The sequence below is a fragment of the Sciurus vulgaris genome, assembly GCF_902686455.1.
Source record: "Sciurus vulgaris genome assembly, chromosome: 11".
Lineage (NCBI taxonomy): Eukaryota > Metazoa > Chordata > Mammalia > Rodentia > Sciuridae > Sciurus > Sciurus vulgaris.
Window position 1 is genome coordinate 23,883,126 of NC_136472.1, and position 19,468 is coordinate 23,902,593.

The window sequence follows — 19,468 nt, forward strand, 5'->3', positions numbered from 1 at the left end:
GCATTAGGTTCCTGCCTGAGAATTGTTTAGGAAAGATCACAGTTGGTGGAATTCTAAACTTCTTTGATTTAAGCTGTTGTTTCTTGGTCTTTCCCTTAAAATACTAAGACAAGAGGAAAAAAGCAGGCTCATACATCCATTGGGAAGAAAAGGTGGAAACAGAGAAATGGATTTCTTTTTCCAAAATCCAGAAATATTAAGAGTATAAACATTGAGATATTGAGTGAAATCAACAGAGCTACATTGAAAGGGAAGGAAAGATACTGAAATCTGAAAGGAACCTATTTCCCTGGTAGTTATGAAAAAGAATATGGTGTGAGAGACAAATGAGAAATAAACCATTTATAGGTGAATAATAATCCTGAATAAAAAAATATGGCGGATTGAATAAGCTTGCAGGTAGAGTAATCACAAAGATTTAAAATTATTAAGATTTTAAGATTTTAAATTATTCTTTCAATTTGTGAAAATATTTATTTAGAAATCATTTATTTAGAATACAAATGCAAATGTGAACAATATACACATATATATACATATAAATACAGCTGAACTTTACTGCTTGAATTAGAGTTACAAAGCACTACTTATGTAATGAAGTTAATCCTAATCCCTGTTTTAGGTTTGAATGTTGTATGTGCTTCAACTTGAAACAGAAGTTCTGCTATTTTTTGAAGGATGGTGGTAGAATGGGTTTTGATTAAAATGAATGAGAAGGAAATAATGGGCAAAGTGGGCAGTGGAACACAGGCAGGTAAACTTGTCAAGGTCACTGCCCTAGGAGATGGCCCACCACCCACAGTTCATGCTGCCATGGGGTACTGAGCAATCTCAGGAAGACTCAGCCTAACCAAGGGCATGGCTTTTGAGAAGAGAAAGGTCATCAGATATTCAAGGAGAAAGATGAACAGAATGTAATAGAATGTGAATTTACAATTTATATCAAAATACATACATAAAGCATGGGGAGTGATGGGCCATGGTATAGCTATTCATACAAAGTTTACAAAAAAAGTTTATAATAGTTTAAAATTTCAAGGTATGATTCTTTTAAATATTAGCATGTTAGTTTCAACTTTGCAAACAAATTTTCTTCAAACCTCATGTACTTTCTAAACTGTTTAATTAATTAATTAATTAATTAATTTTACAGACTGCATTTTGATTTGTTGTACACAAATGGGGTACATCATTTTGTTTCTATGGTTGTACAGGATATACAGTCATACCATTCTTGTAATCATACCTATGGAGGAAATGATTTCTGTCTCATTCCATGATTTTTCATACCCCCTCCCTCTCCTTTCCTTTCTGAACTGCTTAAAGGAAGAATCTGGTGCTGTGCTTTTAAATTTATGTGCAATATTAGATGATCTTCAAATGATAACCAATTTCCATTGTAAATTTAAACCCTACAATTTTTATATATTTCCCTTACAAATTATAAAATTATATTTAAAATATCTGTTCCAATGGGGGAAATTACTAGAAATTTTCTTCTGTGCTAGGCACAGAGGCATACACCTGTAATACCAGAGACTCAGGAAAGTGAGGCAGAAAGATCACAAATTTTAGAATAGTGTGGGCAACTTAGGAAGACCTTGTCTCAAAATAAATGAATGAAGAAATAAATAAATAGGACAGAGGAGGTAACTCAGTAGTAAAGTGTCCCTGAGTTCAATTCCCAGTAACTACCACACACATAACATTCCAAAAAATGCTTTACCTTTTCTATCCTTATATGATTAATTTTTTGTTTAGTCATAGCATCATGTGAAATTAATGTGCAATAATTTGCAAAATCAGCTTACTCTTATTGAGTATTTTAGATATTCACTGTTTCATATGATAATGCATTATCTTCAGGATTAAAGGTTTTCCATGTCATTTCAATCTTAGAATAAATTTTTAAGATCGGGGTTACTATTACAAGTCTATGACTCTGAAAGTATTTACCCATATTGTTTTGAAAATGATTACATGAATTAACCAGTTTCATTGTGATATTAGTAGATATAACTAATAAACAGCCTGATTTTTAAGATACATATTTCATTCTTATGCCAATCCAATTTCCAGCTTATTTGTGTTTGTTAATACTGCTTAAAAACAATGCCAACATTGATATTTCCATTTTCTTTTGATCTATTCTTAGTAAAACTGTTCATAATGACTGTGCACTTGATTCTTGTAGGTCGGGCAGGTGGGCCACCGGTACTACTGCTATGGTCCAATAGAGGAGCGAGGAGCAGGGAGGATTGTTTATGAAATAGTCACACTTGACTATTTCATGATGGAGTTGAAACTGCTAGCATTTTGGTAGTCAAAAATGAACAATTTTTTATTGAATTGTTATTTTTAATAAATTCAGATCAGGACAAACCTTGCTTACAGAGTGTAGAAACTTCCTGAATACCTCTCACTCATTATCTCCTAATATTATCCTCTTATATTTTCAAAGATACATTTGTCAAGATGATGAAATAAACATGGATATTTTAATCTTAACAAATTTTAAATAATTTCAAATAATCTTATTTTATTTATATTTAAGTGATTTCATTCGGCTGCTGTGTTTGTTCTGCTGTAGGAATCTTAATGATAACTGAATTTAAGACAATTACTTTTTAAAGATGTGAAATCATGAACCATGAGCATGCAGTGTTCTCCATTGCCAATATTTTGATGCAAATTTTAAGTGTTTCTTTATATGATTGATGTGTTGGTTTCTTTAGATGTGATGCATGTTTCAATTATTTCAATTCCAGAACAGTACTGCTTTTAGAGCACTTCAGATAAAGTAGGGAGAGTGTATATAAGAAAACACACCAAAAATGTCCAGCGCACCTAGTGGTTGCTAATTAAAAAGGATAATGCTTCTGCAGATTTTCCAGTGCAGAGTGACATGCCGTCCTTAGCCCACATTCATTGGAGAATCCAAACAACGTGACTGAATTCATCCTTTTGGGCATTACAAAGAATCCAGAGCTGAGGAGAATGCTCTCTGTTTTGTTTCTAATCATGTATGTGGTCACAGTACTGGGAAACCTACTCATCGTGGTGACCATAAGTGCAAGTCAGAGTCTCAAGTCTCCCATGTACTTTTTCCTTGCTTCCTTGTCCCTCATGGATGTCACCTACTCTTCCGTCATTGCCCCCAAGTTGGTCGTGGACTCCCTCTCTGAGAGCATTGCCATCTCCCTGGAGGGCTGCATGACCCAGCTCTTCACAGAGCATTTCTTTGGAGGTGTGGGGATCATCCTGCTCACCGTGATGGCCTGTGACCGCTGCGTGGCCATCTACAAGCCCCTGCACTACAGCAGCATCATGAGTCCTCGAGTGTGCTGCCTGATGGTGGGCGGATCCATGCACGCAACAATACAGCTTCTCTTCATGTACAGAATACCCTTCTGTGGCCCCAATGTCATCGATCACTTTATGTGTGACTTGTTTCCACTGTTGGAGCTGGCCTGCATGGACACCCACATCCTGGGTCTCTTGGTCATCCTCAACAGTGGGGTGATGTGTGTGACCATCCTCCTACGTGGTCATCCTCTGCTCCCTGAGGTCTTACAGCTCTGAAGGGAGGCACAAAGCCCTCTCTACCTGTGGGTCCCACCTCTCGGTGGTGGTGTTGTTCTTTGTGCCATGTATTTTCTTGTATGTGAGGCCTGTGGTCACTTACCCCATAGACAAGGCGATGGCTGTGTCCTTTACCATTGTGGAACCAATGTTAAATCCCTTGATTTACACCTTGAGGAATGCAGAGGTGAAGAGTGCCATGAGGAAACTATGGGTGAAGTGAGGGGCCCTGGTGGTCACTAGATTACATTCCAAGGAACAAATTTGCCTTACAAAGCCAATAGAGTCTTAGCTTCCCCATAATTCAAATCCACTGGGCACAGGCAACCAGATGCATCATTTTATTTTATTTTATTTTATTTACTTTATTTTTATTTTTTTGGTTCTTTTCAGTTACACATGACAGCAGAATCAGTTTTTAAAAAACATGTCAAGATACTACAGGGTCCTGTCCAAGACCTCACACGGGTACATTTTGTACTACCTCATCTTCCCCACATGCCACTAGGCACACTTTTAAATTAAATTCTATTTTGAACAAACCTAGTCTTCTCAAGTTTCAGTTTTTAAATTTATTATTAATTTTTTTCTTTTTGAGATGAGCTATCCTAAAGCCTTTGCTAGGCTGGGTCCCTGAATTTTTTTTTTTTTTTTCTATTTCCATTAAACTCCTAAGAGTTACTTCCTGATGACTTTCCTCAAACCTTCCCTTCAGCTGTCCTCCACTGCTATATCCAGGTTTTTACTTCAACATCTAAAATCGAAAATTATACTTTAAAATAATTCTTGAGGTTCAGTTTCTGTTTTCCCCTCACCAAATCACAATTCTTGTCAATGTAGGGATTACTTTTATTCCTTCCTGCTGTAGCCCCAGTGGTTAGGACACTGGTGGTCACCCAGTATGTGTTTAATAAACTTTATTGGATGATTCCAAGTCCAGAATATTTGCAAATAAACATAAAATGTGGGGAATACAAATACATGTCAGCACTATAGGAGGTTAGAACCCCCAGTTGGCATACTGCCAAGTGTCCCATTGGAGACACTATTATTTTTTAGTGTGGTGTGTAATAAGGAGGCCAAAAGTATGCCAAGATTCTCAACTACTTCTTGCCACTAGTTGTGGATTCAGAATGCTTTAAAATCAAGTCTCTATGTCTGAAGTTATACATTCTTTCTGGGACTGGATCAACTGTATCGACTTATTTATTTTATGGGTTCTTTTTAGTTATGCATACCTGGACTAATTTTATTGAATATAGGAAAATGATTTTTCTGATACCTTCAAGATACCTATATCCAAAAAGAAAGGATATTTATTTTAACCAATATTCCGCTATGAAAAAGACTAAAAGACACTGATGGTGTTTTCACATCACTTCTCTTGATGAAGCCTAAGGTCTTAGTATGATTTGGCAAACTGTTTCCTTATTAAAACAAGTATGCATGATATATGTGAGGACAACAATTTCAGCACGAGTTATGGTTTCAAATAAAGCAACATTTAAGTCAAATATTGTTATTTTGAATTAAGCCAAGTACAGGCAATAAGCATCTAACTCTAAAAATCTGTATTTGTAACTTCGAGATTCATTTATTCATTTAAAGAGAGTTGTTCCATTCTTGTCTTACTCCCCACACCCCTACCCACATTATATATCATTCTCTACTTATCAGGGAAAACATATGGCCTTTGTTTTTTGAGGGTTGTCTTATTTCACTTAGCCTGATATTCTCCAATTCCATCCAGGGGTATGAGAAATGGTGGAATGAGACAGACATCATTACTCTATGTATACATGTGATTACATGAATGGTATGAATCTACATCATGTGCAACCATAGAAATGAAATTATGTACCCCATTTGTATACAATGAATCAAAATGCAGTCTGCAAAAAAATTTTTAAAAATTAAATAAAAAATGAATCCTGAAAAAAAAAAAAAAAAAAAAAAAAAAAAAAGGTCATTGCTGAGTTTGTATAAACTTCCCATAATTGGCTAGTAGCTGGTTACAGCAGTGCATAAGAAAAATCATCTTCCTTATGTCTCAGAGCCTTAATGTTAGTGCAAGAAACAGACAGACAACTTATGAAAATGAAAATAAAAACTCATACAGCCATCACAAGATAGGCTAATTTTAATGCAGTAGTGGGAAGGTGACTGGGGAGCTCTGTGGAGGTGGGCCAGGGGCTTTCTGAGGGAAATATCTACACTGAAATCTGAATGATGAGAAGAACCATCCTCAGACATATCCCTGGGAAGAGAAAATGTTATGCAGAGAGGACCCTGAAGTGAAGAGTGTGCACTGAGTTGGGGTGGGGCTGTGGTACCAGGTGAGAGGGGAAAGGCAGGCCAGGCCCTGGGAGACAATGGTATTAGTTTTGTTTAGTTTTGTTTTGTTTTTTTAACTTTTTTTATTTCTTCTAATTTGTATCCTTAAGTTAAAACAGAGCAGTGGCATCAAAAAACTCTACTACTTTGAACCTGGCATGGATGGTAAAGAAAATACAGAAAAATTCAGTACTTATGCCTACAATACTCAGTAGGCATTTTATTAGTGTTGATGGAGAAGGGGAAAATTGACAACAAGTGATCTCTTATCTTAAAAAATCTTCCCATGACCCCGTGTCATTGACTACCCTGTGTCCTCTCCTTTGCAGCAAAACTCAAGAGATTTCTGTAGTGCTTGCCTCTCATCTCCTCTTCTATTAATCTACAAGCACTTTTAAATCATGCTTCATTATCTAAGGCTTTCTGAAAGTCTGTGTGGAAAAATATCAAATGATCCCTATGTTATTAAATTGAATAACCATTGCTCATCTCTCACCCTACGAAATAAAATCCATTTCAATTTTTAAATGAGTTTTTCTGACATACTCTCTTAACGAGACTAAAATTCTCAAATTAATATCTCCAGCTTACAATCATTTCTCGATGCTATGATGTGGAAATCCAACTTTCTCTATGGTCTTCTCCCTGGGACAGATATTTTCTCAAAATGAACATGTTCAAGGATGTACTCCTGGATCTACACTTATCCCCAAGCCTATTCTGCCTACAACATTTTCTGTCAATTAATGGCACATTTGGTTGATCTGTGTCACATCTAATATCCAGTCTATCAGGAAATCATCTGGAATCAACTTGTAGCATATACACCGAATTCAACCACTTCCCATCACTTTTAGAGCTATCTTTGAGAAACTCAGAGCCTATGGTTACTAGAACAAAGAGTGAGACATTTTTGATCAGGTCTTAACTGGCACCCCAGCCAATAGCAGGTTAGAAGGAAGGGTCACACTAAGAAAGAGAGACATGTCTGACAACATTATGACAGAAAACATGTTAAAGGGGCAATCAGTCTGGATTCTGCTTAACCCAAAACTGCATAGCACTGTGTGTGAAATAGTCCACTTTTCCATTCATACATGAGGAACTGTGGCAGGAAACAATCTCATTGGGGATCCCTAAGCCTTCATGGTAGGAAAACAATCCTGTGCATCTTCATCTCTTCTGAAGATAACAGCAAATAATATCATGGAGGAATGAGCTTTTATGAAGTCATCTGAACAATTTCAGCAGTGGAGTCACTGAAAGCCTAGAGTCTGCAAAAATTGTTGCCCAACAGAGGGAACAGAGCAAAGCCCAATCTGTTGCCCAGGAGCACAATGCTTCTCCTAACACATGAAGACAACTAAGTGCATACTAAGGGCCCTTCCCATGTCTGACCAGACTCAGTCTGCTTGCTGCTTAGGGGATGCCCTGACACCAACCTCTTTTCAATACAAGGGGGCCCATGGGTTCCCAGATCAGTCACTGAATTTTTAGAGCCACCTGAGTCCTCCTCTTTTATCAACTTGAGTCCACAGTAATCCTTCCTGCTCACCAAGAAATCCTTGTGAGAAAAACCAGAACTGTTCCCTGTACAAGTGTGTTTGCTATAAGTCTAAAGCCTGCAAAACACAATGCCCAGCAAGAATAAGAGAGATAGGCCTGATCCACTATCCATGTATGAAGGCTAGTCCTCACAAACTGAAGGATTCTGAATGCACACAAAGTATCACCAACACATACATCTGAGAGGGCTCCACTAGGCAGAGGACATTGTTGCATGGGCTCCTCTGCAATAAGTGAGGACTCACAGGTTCCCAGGGCAACCATGAAGCTTTTGAAATCATCTAGACCTGTACAAGAGAAAGATTAGGTGAAGTCTTTTGATCAACCCAGTTATTAGTGCTTCACACTGTACACCAAGGAAATGCGAAAGCAAATAAAATTTCTAACTGCACCAGAGAGGGACCCAGCTATAAGAGTACTGGCTGATAGGGCTACTACTGAACTTCTAAATTTACCTATGTTCACTCCAGATGAGAGGAAGTTGAGGAGAATACTAGATATATAGTCTACAGTGGCTGAGCTTTGCAAATTTTTAAGCAAGTCCCTGATCCTGGATAAAACAAACCCAGAACAACCCACATCAATGCTGAACCCAGTGTTTGGGATGCTGCCTCCCCTTTCTCTCCAGAGCCATTCAGAGGGTGTGTAACCAAATCTGACACATTGGTCATGCTTCTGATACCTAGCTCATTTCAACTCTGGAAGAACCTGAAAGAATATAACTAAGTACCTTGTCAAGGAGAAATTTCAGTAATTTTTAAATGTGTTTTTGATTTTGCCTCTTGTAGTCATACTTGACTGAATGAATTTATTATTATGACTAGATTAACCGTTTTACTCCACCTGTATAACCATTGAATTTTGTAGTATTAAATGATTGCAATTTTTACTTTAATTAAATTATAAAAATATCAGTCAAATATTAAAAAATAGCTGATACTGATAAAGAAATCTTACATATTTCACCTTATTTGTGATTAATGACTTTAGAAAAATGTTACTACATGATCTTATGTCTGCTTATCTAGAAGCCAGGTTAAGAAAAGTTAAGATTACTATTGCTCTTGAAGGCAGAGATCTTAAATGGCTTGCTCAGGGTGATATGGCTAAATAGAAAATTCATACTAGAACCTTCATCTTAAGTTTTATGTTCAGATCAACACTGAAAAAATGGGGGAACATATTATTTTTTAGCAATAATCACATGTGAATGTTGTGGAAAAAATAAGTTTTCAGTGAATTGCTTAATTTCAAAGACAGCTATTAACTTTATAAATGAATATTTCAAAATATTGATTCTGTGAGAAATGATTAGTATGTATTTAGGCATTATGACACTGTCAAGTTTGATGTCCATTCTAAACCAAAGGAATTAAAAAAAAAAGAATTACAAGCTTTGAGGAAAGAGAAGATACAGACTAATGATATAGAACACTTATTCAGACAAATAATAGCAAATTTTCTTTCCAGCTGATCTCAGGAAAGAGATGGACATACCTTTATTGGAGGCATTTAGAACTACAAATAGGACAAGAAAACAACTTCTCCATAACATAGAATATTACAATGCCAAGAATTCATAAGAAAGAAAGAATTCTAAAAGTTTCAAGAGATAAATACCAAACCTCTTAGAGAGGCAAACCCACCAGAAAAATAGCAGCTTTCTCAGAAGAAAATCCAAAGAACAAGGGGGCATAGTGTGATGTACTACAATCCTTGAAAGAAAAGAAAAGCCAATTAGAATACTATACCCAGCAAAGCTATTCTTCTGAACTGAATGAAAAAGAAAGATAAGCACAAACTGAGGGAATTCATGATCACTAAGCCAGCATTTCACTCTACACACAGAAGAGGAAGATAAAAATCACTGAGAGAATATGGGAAAGAATAAACCATATTAGAAACATAGATAAGCAAATGATAAGTAGGAGTAATTAAAAAATTAGAAGTAAAACAAAATGATAGTAAATAACACATACCTCTCCATAATAACAATGGAACTGAATAATCTTAATTAACCAATTAAAAGATATAGACTAGCAGATCATATTGAAATACAAGGCTCAATTATTGTATCTTATCTCCAATAAACACATTTCACAGGCAAACACATTTAGAGACTCGAAGTGAAAGGATGGAAAATGATATTCCATGCAAGTGGAATCTAAGAGCTAAAAGTACCTGCTCCAATATCCGATGAAACAGAATTGAAGTCAAAAGTATTCGGAAGAGACAAAAAGGTCATTACATATAAGTAAAGGTTATAATCCAAAAAGATACATGATTGTAAATACTTATGCTTCAAATATTGAGGAACAAAATTTCATTAAATATTATTGAATATAATGGAACTGATAGTCTCTCAATACAATAAAAATAGGGGATATCACTGCATCTCTCTCATGACAGTAAATCAGCAGAGCCCTGTTATATTTAAACTGTGCTACAGATCAATTGGACTGAACAAACATCTACAGAATATTTTATCCACTAACAACTGAATATAACTTTTTCAGCTACCCATAGAACTTTCTCCACAATTTATCTTATACTAGATGATAAAACAAGCCCTTAGCAAATTGCAAAAATATATTGAAATAATTTCTTGGATTTTTCATATCATAATTGAATGAAATTAGAAAAACAATAACTACTGTAACTATGAAAACACATGGAAATTGAACAACATACTTTGGAATGATTAATGATCATTGAAGAAATTAAGAGAAAAAATCAAAAATACTCAAAATTAAACAAAAATGGAAACACAACATCCAGATCTCTGGGATACAAAAAAGGCAATGCTAAGAAGGAAAAGAAGGAAGTTTAAAGTTGTGAGTGCCTACATGAGAGAGAGAGAGAGAGAGAGAGAGAGAGAGAGAGAGAGAGAGAGAGAGAAAGAGAGAGAGAGAGAGAGAGGGAGGGAGGGAGGGAGGGGGAACTCTCAAATCAGAAACCTAATGATGTATCTTAATGTCTCAGAAAATAAAATAACAAAGCAATTCTGAAACTAGTAGAAGGGAAAAAGTAATAAGCACCGGAGCTGTAACAAATGAAATACAAATTGAAAGAATTTAAAAGAAGGATCAATGCAACATAAATCGGCTTGAAAAAGTAAATAAACCCATAGCTAAACTGAAAAGAAAGACCCAAAACCTAAAAGGAGACTCAAATCAATAAAATTGGAGAGAAAAAATGGGAATAGTATAAGAGATACCACTTTTTCCGGAGAATTATTGGGGAATATTTTGAAAATGTATATTCCAATCGATTGTAAAATCTAGACACATTTCAAGACACATATGATTTATCAAAACAGGGACAAAGGGAAATAGAAAACCTAAATAGACCAACTATAAATCATTACCATATATACATGTATGATTACACAAATAGTATGAATCTACATCATGCACAACCATAGAAACAAAAAGTTGTACCCCCTGTTTGTACACTGAATCAAAAATGCAGTCTGTAAAAATTAAAAACAAAATTATCCTTTCTAGTCCCACCACCAAAAAGCCCAGGGTCTGACCAAATAACAGTTTAATTTAACCAGATCTTTAAAGATAGATCTCAAATTATTCCCTGAAATTAAAGGGAGGAGCTGCTCTCAAACTCATTCTATGAGGCCTGTATGACCTTGATACCAGAAAAAGATAATGATAGTTCAAGTAAGAAAACTGCAGACCAATAGCACTGATGGACATAGATGAAAAAATTCCTCAAAAAGTATTTGTAAATCAAATTCAACTATGCCTTAAAAAGATCATGCAACATGAACTAGTTGTTTACATTCCAGGGTACAAAAATCTTTAGAATAACATAATTGATAAATGTAATATACTACATAAATAGAATAAAGATAAAAAATCAAGTGATCATCTCAATAGATGTAGAAATAGCCTCTGACAAAATTTGACACCCATACATGGGGATGTAGTCCAGTGGTTAGTGACACTGAGTTTAATTTCCACTACCCCAACAAACAAACAAAACAACAACAATAACAAAACAAAACAAAAAAATACTGGAGTAATCATAATTCCTGATCTCAAATTATAATATAGAACTATCATAACAAAAACAGCATGGTATTACATCAAAACAAAGTGAAGACACAGAGACAAACCCGCAAAGGCACACTCATCTCATACTTGAAGTAGGTGCAAAAAATATATGTTGGAGAAAAGACAGCCTTTTAAACCAATAGACATGGGAAAACTGGATATTTATAGGAAGAAGAATGAAACTAGATCCCTAACTCTTACCCTGTACAAAAGTCAAATCTAAGTGGATAAAAGACCTAGACTAGAAACTTTGCATCTGCTAGAACAAAAATACCTATTGCCTCAGGATTCAAGACTTTAACAAGACCCCCAAAGAGAAGAACTAAAACCAAGAATCAATAAGAAGGATGGTATCAAATTAAAAACCTTCAGCACAGCAAAAGGCTTGACAAATGGCATGAAGATAGAGCCTATACAATGGGAGAAAATCTTTGCCAGGGACTCCTGTGACAAGAGATTAATATCCAAAATATATAAAGAATTTAAAAAATTGCTTAATACACCACACACACACACACACACACACACACACACACACACACACACACCCTAATCAACAAATGGACAGAAGAATTAAACAGTCATTTCTCAAAAGAATAAACACAAATGGCCAAATATTATATGAAAAAATGTTCAGTGTCCCTAGCATTTGGGAAATACAAATCATGACTATATTGAGATTTCATCTCACTCCAATCAGAATAGCAATTATCAGGAATATAAATAATTATATATGCTGGTGAAAAATAGTACACTCATTCATACATTGTTGGTGGCAATATAAATTAGTACAACCCCTCCGGAAACAGTATGCAGATTCCTCAAAAAATTTGGAATTGGACCACCATATGACCCACCTTATCTCATCCCTTACTTTTATTCGGAAGAACTGAAGTCAGCATACTCTAGCGATACAGTCACATGTGTTTATAGCAGCACAATTCACAATAGCTGAATTATGGAACCAGACCAGATAACCAAAAACAGATGACTGGATAATAAACTGGGCTATACACACAATGAATTTTACTCAACAAAAGTGAATGAAAGTATGGCATTTGGTGGTAAATGGATGGAAGTGGAGAATATCATGCTAAGTGAAATAAGCTTGACTCTGAAAATCAAGTGTCAGATGTTTTCTCTAACATAGAAACAAGAGCAGGGGGATGGATACCATAAAGACAAAGAAGATCAGTGGAGTAGAAGGAGATTGAGGGGGAGAAAGGAGTGAAGGGAAAGGGGAGGAAATGCAGAATGAATTTGATGAAATTACACTACTGCAGATATAAACATACCACAGTGATTTCCCCCTTTATGTATATCTGTTTCGCAAATTAAATGTACATAGATGAATGAAAGGTAGACCCTAAAGTAGAAGAAGGAGAATATGGGGAGGGATGGGAAAACGGAAAGGAGGACACTGGGAACTGAGATGGAGTAAATTAAATTTTATTGGCACATGATTATGTCAAAATGAACTCAACTATTATGTACACTCACAACAAACCAATAGGGGCAAAAATACAAAGGAAAAAGTGAAAAGTGAAAAATTAACCTCTAGTATTTTGATTTAAAATTTAAAATCATGGAATCTCAAAAATCAAATTCTGAGAGAAAAAATTACATTTTGATTAACACATAAATCTCCCCATACACATATGTGTTCTCCAATAAGAAATCTTAATTATCCCAGTACCAATGCCATATGTCTTTCTATGAAAGTTTGCTGCCCTCTTCCAGAATACTATTGTTCAGAAAATGTTGGTCTGCATTGTGACTCTTGGGAGCGGTATACTGATTTTAGTGACCATTGTCCTTAGCCTTGCACTGCTGGGCTTCCCCATGTACTTCTTCTTGGCGTGATCCTGTCTTTTCTGGATGCATGTTTTTTCTCTACCATGGCCCCAAGGTTGATTACAGATTTGCTCTATGAAAGGAAAATCATCTCCCATAATGGATGTATGATTCAACTCTTTGCTGAACACTACTTTGGTGGGGCAGAGGTGATTATCCTCACAGTCATGGCCTTTGATCTCTATGTGGGCCATTCGCAAGCCCTTGCACTACTCTTCCATCATGAACTGGAGGCTCTGTGTCATTCTGGTGGGGGTGGCCTGGACAGAGTGCTTCTTGCATTCCATCAGTCATATTTTCTTTACTTTCCAGCTGCCTTTTTGTGGCCCCAATATCACTGATCATTTCTTATGTGACTTGTACTCATTACTGGAGCTGGCCTGCACCGACACTTACATCTTTGCACTTTTTGTGATTGTCAACAGGGGGTTTTCTGGATTATAATATTACCATGTTGCTTGTCTCCTATGGTGTCATCTTGCTCTCGGAGAACACACAGTGCTAATGCTGAGGAAAGCTCTGTCCACCTGTGGACCTCACATTGCTGTTGTGGTTTTGTTCTTTGTTCCATGCATATTGACATATGCACAGCCTCCATCTGCCTTCTCCTTTGACAAGATGGTTGGAATGTTGTATACCATGTAACCCCTTTGCTCAATCTTTTGATTTATACTTTTAGGAATATGGAAATGAAAAATGCCATGAGGAATGTGTAGAAGAGATTGGTGGTGGTTTCTGATGACTAAAAAAATTATCAAATTTTATAAAAATAATATAATTAGTAACAAATTCAAAATAGTCTTAAACAAAAAACTTGATGGGACCCTCATTATTTCTAAAGTGGTAACACCATTCTATAGAAAAGTCATATTGTGGGACTGGAGATGATTTCACTATCTTATCAGGTCTCCACTTAAGGTGGCAAGTCAATCTTTATTACATAAATTGAAGATAATTGCATTTTATGATTCCTTAAAATCTAATAATTTTTAAATGAAAAAAAAATACATTTCAGACTGTGGTCCATTGACTCCATGCTTTGAAAAATTTTGTGGAGGGATGGCCAAAGTATCTTAGAAATTAAAGATGGATGCTTGTTCAGTCTTTCAAGTAAGAAGTTTTGATTTAGGCTGTTGATCCCAGTGATGCTGGAGAAAAATCAACTGGAACACAGGACGGACATTCAGAAGAACATTAGTGGAAATTTCACTGTAGGTTTCCTGTTTGCTGTGACCCTGTTCTTTAAGGTGGGTCCATTACCATCTGTACAGGCTTAGTCTTTCTTGAATTTCATGACAGGTAGAACTTGATGACCCAGAGATGCCTGCCTAAGGTGAGTTCCTCTCCAGTCAGCACCACCTCATATCAATCAACTTTGAAGAGTAAGAGGAGGCAGATTTCATGAGGGTCTCAACAATGAGTATTTCTTATTCAAGTACAAAGGGAATTGACATATAGCATAACCAACAAAACCAGGACCAACTGAGACTGTAGAAAGCTAACTCCTCCCAGCCCTAAAGAGGAAGTTCAGTGGCACCAGAGAGTAAAAGGAACTTTAAAACAAGATTATATTTCAATTTATTTGGTATTTTTATTTTTGTGGCTCTCTGTACCCAAGAGAAAATAATCTGATTTCAACAAGTGTCAATAAGGAGATCATTCAAATTTATACAACTTATATGTCATTCTCATAGTGAAGGTTGGTTGATTTCAGGTAGCAATATGGCTTCTGGAATAAATCTATTTACAGTAAAATCATTCAGTTTTCCCTAGCCCATCAACACTAATAAAATACCTATGGAGTAACATGGAAAAAAAATGTTAAATATTTCTGTTTTTCTTTGGCCAGACACAAAGTACAAGAGTTAATGATAATAGTTTTCTTCCCCAGAGTAAATGTAGTAGGAGATAGATAAGATTTCACTGTTGTTGTAAATCCCTGTGGGATTAAGGTGTAGGGTCTTCTGTATGAATGATCTGCAGCAGGCCAGGTGTATGACAAAGGTTTAGGCATTCCGGTGCACCTGTCCTTCACTACTTTTTTCTTCTCCATCATCTGTCTGTTCTTAAAGTAGGGGTGTCATGTACTTTCCATGCCACAGAGGTCCATTCATCTCTACAAACTTTAACCAGTTCATTCATCTCTAAGTGCTAGCTCAAGAAATGAGGATCTGCTCTAATTGCCTCAGTTACTTTAAGAATCTATAAATCCAAACTTTGAAATACTATAACATAATACATTATTCTGGACTGATGGCAGTGACCAGCACAGATTCCCATCTGATTCATGAACTTGAAATAGACTAATTTTTCACTTTAATTCTGAAGCCCTCATTAGGTACTCTAGTAATGATACATGAGTAAAGAAAACAAAACATTCAGCAGAAGCATAAATAAATGGTGAACGATATCTACATAAGGTTTTCATCCTTTCTAATTTATTTAACAGAAATTTTCAAAAATCTCTTTACCAGAGTTATTGCTTTAGCTTTGTTTTCTATTCTATGCTGATTTTGCCTAACTGTGGTGAAATTCATTCTGATATCTTTACTTCTTTGGCAATGTAACCGTTGTTTATAGTAATTTGTCTTATAGTTACTCTAGTTATCAAAATAATTTGTAGAAACATAATGCCAATATAAAATGTGAAAATTTTAAGAAACTAGAAACCAGAAGGAAGTTGATAGGTGATGTCAAGTTTAAAGAATGAACTTATTTAGGAATTATATTTTGTTACATCACAAGTCAGATAAAATCATGATTTTGCTTAAAATCTTATACTGTTCCCCAATTCCAAACTACTGTTTATTCCTACCATGGATATCTGCCCATCCTTGCACTGTGGGTTTTTCCTTATTTCATTACCTGATTATCCTTCCTCATATGGCTTTCGCTGAAAATAACATATATTGTTTTTTGCTTTTGGCTCAGAGTGTTCCCATTATTTTTTTAATATTTCTATAAATTCTCGTTTTTGGAATTTTGCTCTCTGCTAGACTATCTCCTAGTTCAGGCTGAAGCACCAAATAGAACGGATATCATCTTGCTTCACAAAATATGGTAAGAGAATAAATGAAAGATGTTGAAGTAAAAATGAAAGAAGGTTATTCTTAAAGGTAGGATATTCATAGAAAGACTGTACAAAGAAGTAAATCTTATAGTGTGGTCCCACCAAAAAGGGGCCTGAGGTGCTATGTCCCATTTTCCCTTCAAGCTTCAGTTTTAAAAAACAACTATGTTCTTTTTTTTGTATACAACAGAATTATAGTAACTTATTTTCAAATAAAATAAAAAAAGAAAATTATTTTAATCTCCAAAATTGTGCTTTCCGTGTTAAAGTCATATAATCTCAAAATCAGTTTCTGATAGGGGAAAACAGAAAACACAACAATTAACAATTTGAGTAACACAAAAGTTACACATAACATGTGTGTACAGAAATGTGTCTCTTTAACAAGCACATGTTGCTGCCCCAGTCCTAGTACCAACACACATTGTCCTGGTGGATTGATGCTGCCTTGTCTCAGATCTCAGTCTTGCATGTAGTCAGTACCCTGGCATCTTGCCTTCCTTTTACAATCGGTCCCTATATTCTGTCCCTTCATGCACAGTGTTCCTTTCCTGAGCATCAAGGAAAGTGAATGCATCTTCACATAGAAACACAGAAGAGTTTAAAAAGGGACAGGGGAGTCTTTTATGGTGGGGGACATAAAGCTTTGTAAACACTTGAACAAATGAAAAAGCACATGAAATTTGTCATGAAAATCATGCTAATAGAAAAGTTCCAAACCCCAGGAGAACTGAGAAGCAATTCTGCAGGGTCATGAGCTCTCAGGGAAACCTCTTTAAATTCCACTTGGAAATCAAGAAGAAAACCAACTTCTTCATTTTTGTTTTCCTGAGACCATGTTTAAGACCACAGTTGTGAAACTCTGAGAATGTTCTTCACCTTGACTACCAGAGAGGCTTTGCCACCCTCATTTTATATGTATGAGAAAGAACTGGAAAAATCTTTCACATTCTAGTCATCACTGAATGGAATTTTCTTCATAGAGAATAGGGGGTGACCATCATTAGAATTTACAGGGAATCAATATGTGGTAAGATTTATAATTTACACTTTTCAGAGAGATTTCATATTGTGAAGCAGTGTTTAAAAATGTTTGTGCTGTGGTCTGGGTATCAAGTTTAATGCAGTGCCGAGGACTATCAATAACTGTGCCTAGTGGACTAACTACTTAGCCATTGTGGCTATCAGACTCTCATCTTTAATGGACATTATATTATCAAGCTCATTGATAGTGAAGGAAAAAAATAATACATGTGGATCCTGTAAGATAGAGCTTGATAATAACATCAGCTATTTAAGTGATTCAATTATTTCTTTCTGACAGGGAAAGGTGGTGGGAGAATCTATTCTTTCAAATATTATAAAATTGGAGCTATGTTTAGATCTTCATCTTCAAGCTAGAGCCAAATAAGTTAGAAAAACAACAACTTCATATTTTTGTCCTGGTTCTTCTACAACATTTTGTTTTTTTAAGAAATTTTCATTTGTTCTTTATCCTCTAATGCACTCCCTGTATGGTGGTTTAAGACCAAAAAGCAGAATTTTATGCCAGGCATGATGGTACATGTCTGAAATCCCACAGACTCAGAAGGCTGAGGCAAGAGATAACAAGTTCAAAGCCAGTCTCAGCAATAGTAAGGCAGTAAGCAACTCAGTGAGACCCGATTTCTAAATAAAATACAAAAAAGGACTGGGGGTGTTGCTCAGTTGTTAAGTGCCCCTGAGTTCAATCCCTGGTATGAAAAAAAAAAAAATTCTGAGTTGTATAAAGTATACTCAGGTAGAAACATGGTAAATTCAAGTACTACTATATCATCCACAATTATTGATGTAGAATATAACTACAGGGAAGAACATTAAAAGGAAGAAAGAAAGATTCAAGTCACTGAGTCCAGTTTACATTGCATTTACTGCTCAGCCACAGAAAATTGTGAACAAACACAGGCACATATGTATTTATGCATTAAGCTGAACATGCTCTCCAAGTAAAATCCATAGTACATTAGTTCTTATTCACTTTCAGCAATTTAAACCAAATTGCCCAAGCATATGCAAATTGTAACCCCCCCCCCATATTCTCAGAGTCCTGATGTATTTGTGATAAAGCAAAGAATCTTATTTTTTCTTTTAAATTTTTTGGTAGTTATTGTGAATTGAATGAAAACAAGGACATTAAACATGTTTTTTTTTTAAACCTAAAAAAAAAAGAAAAACTGCTTTAATTTCCTTCCTCAGAATAGTTCAGGAAAGTCTAAGTGACTGAATGTCTGAACTGCTTTAGAGCTAGGTCACATGACTTGGTGTCTTCTTTAAAATAAGCTAAAGTACTGAGGTAAGAAGGCTCATGCATGCATAAGAAATGTCAAAGTTGGAAACAAATAAATATATTTTATTTCAAATTTCAGAAATATTAAGTGTATAGATAATGAGATATTTAGGGTTATTATGATGACAGAGAAAATGCATTAACACTTGAAAAGAATATATTTCTCAGCTGGTCACAAGCATGAATATGCTTAGCTAGATAGATAAGGAATAAATATTTTATAGATGAATAATAATCCTGAATCAAAAATATGGGGGCTGAGTATCTTATCAAAAGGGTAATTACAAATAGGACTTTAATCCATTCTCTTAATTTATAATAACAATAATTACTTGGTATAGTAAAATGGATGCACACGTTTATATACATACATCTGAAACTTACAGCCTGAATATAGTTGCAAAACACTACTTATAATAACAACTTCACTACTAACCCCTTTTTTAGTTTTGAAAATATGCACTTTTAAGTTGAAACATAAATTCTATTTTTTCAGAACAATTGGTGATAGAGTTAGTTTTGTTGCTAAAATAAATAGGAAGGGAGCAGTGGACAATGTGGGTAGTGGGACACAGTGAGGTAAACTTCCCAAGGTCAGGGGCCCTAAAAATTTCAGGTACAGCTTCATCATATTCAATAGTATGGGAACCAAGAAAAGAAAGACCA

The 19,468-nt window shown here is 35.4% G+C and overlaps 1 protein-coding gene and 2 pseudogenes across 3 annotated transcripts in view; all 3 read left to right on the forward strand.

The window, feature by feature from the left end:
- Positions 1-19,468, forward strand: part of LOC306639796 (olfactory receptor 4A5-like) — a gene marked incomplete at both ends in the record, with an annotated part of 343,811 nt that overhangs the window by 142,552 nt on the left and 181,791 nt on the right. The window lies entirely within an intron of this gene.
- Positions 3,022-3,805, forward strand: LOC306638480 (olfactory receptor 4C6-like; annotated as a pseudogene). The gene has a single exon. The product of its transcript is annotated as an olfactory receptor 4C6-like (transcript).
- On the forward strand, positions 13,311-14,122 carry LOC306638481 (olfactory receptor 4C15-like; annotated as a pseudogene). Its single transcript has one exon. The product of its transcript is annotated as an olfactory receptor 4C15-like (transcript).